Genomic DNA, 6,682 nt, shown 5'->3' on the forward strand with positions numbered 1-6,682 from the left:
TTGAAAAAAATTTCACTAAGTCTTATTTTTGGGGAAACGGTATTAATTTCTCACAGGAGAGCATGGTGGTCTCTATTCTGTATTACCACATTTCTCCAAAATCTATTACTCTTCTGCTCTAGGTACCAATTAGAATTGCTGCTTCACAGCAGACAACATAACAGGAATTATCAAGAAAAATCTCGGCCTGACCTGTGGTGGCGCAGTGGATAAAGTGTCAACCTGGAAACGCTGAAGTTGCCGGTTCAAAACCCTGGGCTTGCCTGGTCAAGGCACATATGGGAGTTGATGCTTTCTGCTCCTCCCCCCTTCTCTCTCTCTCTCCCCCCTCTCTATAATGAATAAATAAATAAAAAATGTATTAGATAAACCTCAAAAAAAATAAAAAAAAAAAAAAAAAAAAATCTCGGCCCAGCCTGCTTGGCTCAGTGGTAGAGCGTCAGCCTGGCGTGCAGGAGTCCCAGGTTCGATTCCCGGCCAGGGCACACAGGAGAAGCGCCCATCTGCTTCTCCACCCCTCCCCCTCTCCTTCCTCTCTGTCTCTCTCCCCCTCCCGCAGCTGAGCCTCCATTGGAGCAAGGCTGGCCCAGGCACTGAGGATGGTTCTGTGGCCTCTGCCTCAGGCGCTAGAATGGCTCTGGTCGCAACAGAGCAACGCCCCAGATTGGCAGAGCATAGCCCCCTGGTGGGCATGCCGGGTGGATCTCGGTTGGGCCCATGCGGGAGTCTGTCTGCCTCCCCGTTTCCAACTTCAGAAAAATACAAAAAAAAAAAAAAATCTCTAAGTACCATCAACTAGTAGTATTTACTTTAAAAAAATAATAATAATTTACTGCCTGACCAAGCAGTGGTGCAGTGGATAGAGCGTCAGACTAGAATGTGCAGGACCCAGGTTCGAGATCCCGAGATCGCCAGCTTGAGCGCAGGCTCATCTGGTTTGAGCAAAGTTCACCAGCTCAGACCCAAGGTCGCTGGCTCCAGCAAGGGGTTACTCAGTCTGCTGTAGCCCGCAATCAAGGCACATATGAGAAAGCAATAAATGAACTAAGGTGTCACAACAAAAAACTAATGATTGCCTGACCTGTGGTGGCACAGTGGATAAAGCGTCGACCTGGAAATGCTGAGGTCGCCGGTTCAAAACCCTGGGCTTGCCTGGTCAAGGCACATATGGGAATTGATGCTTCCAGCTCCTCCCCCCTTCTCTCTCTCTCTCTCTCTCTCTCCTCTCTCTCTTCTCTCTAAAATGAATAAATAAAATAAAAATTAATAGCATTTAAAAAAAAAACAACTAATGATTGATGCTTCTCAACTCTCTCAGTTCCTGTCTATCCCACTCTCTCCCTCTGTCTCTGTAAAAAAAAAAAAAAAAAAAAAAAAATCACTGATTTTAGAAAGACGAAGGGAGAGAGCTTAGACAGAAATACTGATCTATTCCTTTTATGTGCCTTCACCTGAGATCGAACCCACAACCTTCAGCATTTTGGGACAAGGCTCTAAACAACCGAGCTATCTGGCCAGGGCTCAACTACAATAGTAGTATTTAATACCTAGTAACCCCTCACCTCTGAGTACACTGCTGAGGAAGTGAACAGCCTCATATATTTAAATGCTTACTTGTCGCATCAAAGAAAGCCAACTACAGAATTAACTTCTTTTGTTTTGAAATTCAGAAAATCTTAAATAGGGGAAGGGGCAGCAAAAGTTTTCTTCCCTGTCAAAAAGCCTGACAAGAACAAAGAAGGCTAATTCTAACAGATGTAGGAAAAGATGCCTGATTCTTTTTTTTTTCTTTTCCATTTTTCTGAAGCTGGAAACAGGGAGAGACAGTCAGACAGACTCCCGCATGCGCCCGACCGGGATCCACCCGGCACGCCCACCATGGGGCAATGCTCTGCCCACCAGGGGGCGATGCTCTGCCCATCCTGGGCGTTGCCATGTCGCGACCAGAGCCACTCTAGCGCCTGAGGCAAAGGCCACAGAGCCATCCCCAGCGCCCGGGCCACCTTTGCTCCAATGGAGCCTTGGCTGCGGGAGGGGAAGAGAGAGACAGAGAGGAAAGCGCGGCGGAGAGGTGGAGAAGCAAATGGGCGCTTCTCCTGTGTGCTCTGGCCGGGAATCGAACCCAGGTCTTCCACACGCTAGGCCAACGCTCTACCGCTGAGCCAACCGGCCAGGGCCTCTTTTTTTTTTTACAGAGACAGAAAGAGGGATAGATAGGGACAGACAGACAGGAACGGAGAGAGATGAGAAACATCAATCATCAGTTTTTCGTTGCGACACCTTAGTTGTTCATTGATTGCTTTCTCTTATGTGCCTTGACCATGGGCCTTCAGCAGACCGAGTAACCCCTTGCTGGAGCCAGCGACCTTGGGTCCAAGCTGGTGAGCTTTGCTCAAACCAGATGAGCCTGCGCTCAAGCTGGAGACCTTGGGGTCTCAAACCTGGGTCCTCTGCATCCCAGTACGACGCTCTATCCACTGCGCCACCGCCTGGTCAGACAAGATGCCTGATTTTTAAAAGCCTGGTAAAATACACATGAAATGAATATAATATTGCACGTCAAGCCTGACCAGGCGGTGGCGCAGTGGATAGAGCGTCGGACTGGGATGCAGAAGTACCCAGGTTCGAGACCCCAGAGCCTGAGGCAGAGGCCACAGAGCCATCCTCAGAGCCCGGGGCCAACCCTGCTCCAATGGAGCCTTGGCGGCGGGAGGGGAAGAGAGAGACAGAGAGGAAGGAGAGGGGTGGGGTAGAGAAGCAGATCGGCGCCTCTCCTGTGTGCCCTGGCTAGGAATCGAACCTGGGACTCCTGCACGCCAGGCCAATGCTCTACTGCTGAGCCAACCGGCCAGGGCAGTCAACTACAATTTTAAAGTAAGTTTAAAAATAAAAATTCTTTAAGCCTGGTTAAAAAATAGCAGTACTATTTTAATGGGAAAGCTTTAATCAATCAAAGGTCTAACTAAATTCTACTCCCTCAAATGTTTCATGTTCTTGCCTGACCAGGAGGTGGCGCAGTGGATAGAGCGTCGGACTGGGATGCAGAGGACCCAGGTTCGAGACCCCGAGGTCACCAGCTTGAGCGTGGGCTCATCTGGTTTGAGCAAGATTCACCAGCTTGAGCCCAAGATCGCGAGCTTGAGCAAGGGGTCACTCGGTTTGCTGAAGCCCCCCAGTCAAGGCACATATGAGAAAGCAATCAATGAACAACTAAGGAGCCGTAACAAAGAATTGACTTTTCTCATCTCTCTCCCTTCCTGTCTGTCCTTCTCTCTGTCACAAAATATATATTTTATTTATTTATTTCATGTTCTTTTACTTCTATTGTAATACAGAAATCTATGTTGGTTTTCATTTTTTACCTTAACTATCCCCACTAAAAGCCAGAAAGAAGTCCTACAAGTCCCAGATTGATCCAATCGTCCATACTAATATGAGACTTGGGAAGAAAAGCATAAGCAGGCACAAAAGCATGAAATGAGCTGAAAATGAAGAAAACAACAAATGAGAGAAGCAAGCTCCACTTGTGACCTAGTGGCAGTACTGATTACTTACGGATGAATTCAATCCTTTGAGCCTCTGAGTTCCCAGGGGGAGAACTCAAGTCTTGCATGGCTCTCTAGCAACTCTTCTGGCTGACTGAAGGTACACAGTGGACGCTTAAAAGTAAAAGATAAAGCAGGAAAGAAAGTATCTTCCCGGGAAAGAAAACGGAATCTTGAAATAAGGGAGAAAAAGAACTGCGGAAGGAGAAACCTTGAAAAAGTCTGCCAGAGACGGGACAATAAAAGAGAAGGGGAAGTAGATTAGAAAAAAGGTGGGGGGAGGGGACAAATGACTTGCATTACACAAGTAGGTATTTAGTGTCCGCAGTGAAATGGAGAGAAGTAGATGGAAAAGGAAGGCAATAACTGTAGAGATACAAAGTGAAAAAGGGGACAAGAACGCCAAAGAGACCAATGGTCATTTCTCTCCAGTATCTTCTCAACTCTTTTCTGAGAGTCAACAGTACGAAGACATCTCGAGTGCACCTCAGCTGCTCTGCAAATTGTATTTTTACAACATCTGAAGCCAGCCTAGAATTAACTTCCTAAACAAGCGGTAACTCGTATGGCTTACAAACAAACACGGAGCGTTATATATGAAAAACACCACTGTTTCTCTACTCTCTCTCATTGAAATCTTTCCTCGGAGCATTCCAACCACTGCTGCCTACTTTTCTTAACAAATAATTAGCAGTTCCAAAAAACGGGGGTGGGGGGGGGGAGAGGCGGACAGAAGTAAAGGCATCTCGACTGGCTCTGGCCGCAAATGTTCTAAATCATGGTGTTAATAGGGTTGGTGGGTTCCCTCCCGAAATTCTGCTCAGACACCAGGAGATGGTGACGTGGTGGCCGTGCAGGTCGAAGGAGCATCAATCACCGTATCTGCAGCCCGCAGCGAATCCCCCGCCTCCAAGCCAAGTCAGACTGACTCACAGAATGAGTACCCCGTGCTCTCGGGTTTCTCCTGGGCTCCTTCTGCTCAAATCCTCATGAAGAAGGAGTGAAATTTGATTAGGAGCCCCCAGCCTCTTGACCCGGGATCCGAGGCTATGTCCCGAACCAAGAGTCAGAGAGGACGGTTCCCAGGAAGGAAGCTCCCCAAAAGAGGAAACGTGCAGCCTGGAACCCAGAGGACTCAGCTCCTGCCCCGGACCTTGCCGCCTCGAACCCGAGACCGGGCGGCCCTCGCTAAGCTGGGCCGGATCCCTGCGGGCCGACTCCCGCTAAGAAAGAGGGAGAAAGAGGCACCGTAGCACGCCGCCGCCGCCGCCGGCCACACTCACCGTGGCGCAGCTGCTCCACTCCGCACACGGCCGACCCCTCCGCAAAGGTGCGAGTGGCCGCCAACACCGCTGCTGCTCCCCGAGGGCAGAGCCTATTCCCGCTGCTGTCACCGCCACAACCTTCGCCGCCACCACCGCCGACGCCACCCGGTCGCTGAAGCAGCACAGCAACCTCGCTTCCGCTCCTCATCGAGGTCCCGCGAGAACTCCCCCGCCCCGCCCCCGCGAGACTTCTCCCGGCGGAAAAGGTCCAGAGCGCAGGCGCTTCCGCTGGGCCTGGCCTCCGCGGGCAAGACTTTCTAGATACCAGGGCGGTTGCGTCAGGCCGCCCGCGGCAGGTGGCACCATCACGGTACCGTCATGGAGTCGCTATAAGCCACTCGGTTTCTTTTTTTTTTTTTTTTAATTTTTCTTCTTTTATTTTTTTTTAAGTATTTTTTTAATTTTATTTATTCATTTTTTTTACAGAAGAGAGAGAGTAGGAAGAGAGAGAAACAGAGAGAGAGAAGGGGGAGGAGCTGGAAGCATCAACTCCCATATGTGCCTTGACCGGGCAAGCCCAGGGTTTTGAACCGGCGACCTCAGCATTTCCAGGTCAACGCTTTATCCACTGCGCCACCACAGGTCAGGCAACCACTCGGTTTCAGAGCGAGTATGTTATAGCGCAACCCTGAAGGAGGAAGATTTATGCATATCCAAATTATTTCCTTTCCCCTTCTACCAAACCAGAGTGATTGTGGGATCGGAGGAGAGTCTCCCTCCAGCATGAAGTACCTCAAGTAGAGTACCAGGTCTTGAAATATTTGAGAATCTGGTCCAAACAAAACTGTGCAGTGTTAGGTGGATGAACAAATTCATTTGTTCATTGATTGAATTAAGTGCCTAGTACAGTGGTTCCCAAAGTGTGGGCCAGGGCGCACTGATGTGCCCTAGAAGATTTCCAGGTGCGCCCTATGGTATTCCAGAGAAATATGTGCCTGTTGGGGACCAAAAAACCAACAAGGCTTTTGGAGTTTAGATTTTTAGGGAACAGAGATGTGGGGAATTGGCTGTAAGATGACAGTCTGCCCAACTCACCACCTCACTTGCATGATTAGGTTGCAAAAGGCTGTTAAGCTGTGGTGCTGGATTGTTTACACTACTTCCCCATGTTCCCAGGGAAAGACTGGAGGCAAGTTTCTTCTATCCTTTGTTTGGTGTAAAGTTAAGATGATATGTATGGTGGGGGTTTTGGATTGATGATCAAACATAAGGAATTGTCTCTTGAAGCCTTTGGATTTCTATAAAAGAAGAATATGTAGCAATATCTAAAAAAGCTTTGAACATTTTAAATTTTTTTTTTTTAAAGATTTTATTTATTCATTATAGAGAGGGGGGGGAGAGAGAGAGAGAGAGAAGGGGGGAGGAGCAGGAAGCATCAACTCCCATATGTGCCTTGACCAGGCAAGCCCAGGGTTTTGAACCGGCAACCTCAGCGTTTCCAGGTTGACGCTTTATCTACTGCGCCACCACAGGTCAGGCAACTTTGAACATTTTACTACAATTTTCAACATCCTATTTATGTGAATTAGGATTTTCTACCCTCAACACAAGAGTAAAAAGAGAGGAATTCTTCAATGTATTGACAAGGAAATGAGAGTTTGCCTTTCAAATATGTGCCCAAACATTGAAGAAATCGTGAGGACACATCAGGCTCATGTTTCTCATAAGCATAAGAATGAAAAAATTTGGCCTGACCTGTGGTGGCGCAGTGGATAAAGCGTCGACCTGGAAATGCTGAAGTCGCCGGTTCGAAACCCTGGGCTTGCCTGGTCAAGGCACATATGGGAGTTGATGCTTCCTGCTCCTCCTCCC

The 6,682-nt window shown here is 48.5% G+C and overlaps 1 protein-coding gene across 1 annotated transcript in view; it reads right to left on the minus strand.

Moving 5' to 3' along the window:
* GRB2 (growth factor receptor bound protein 2) overlaps nucleotides 1-5,022 on the minus strand; it is a 94,248-nt gene extending 89,226 nt beyond the window's left edge. The window contains exon 1 of the mRNA XM_066235627.1: nucleotides 4,829-5,022. The gene's annotated coding sequence lies outside the window, so the exon portion shown is untranslated. The remainder of the gene's footprint in view (nucleotides 1-4,828) is intronic.
* Between the last annotated feature and the right edge of the window lie 1,660 nt (nucleotides 5,023-6,682).

This window comes from Saccopteryx bilineata, chromosome 6, assembly GCF_036850765.1.
Source record: "Saccopteryx bilineata isolate mSacBil1 chromosome 6, mSacBil1_pri_phased_curated, whole genome shotgun sequence".
Taxonomy (NCBI): Eukaryota; Metazoa; Chordata; class Mammalia; order Chiroptera; family Emballonuridae; genus Saccopteryx; species Saccopteryx bilineata.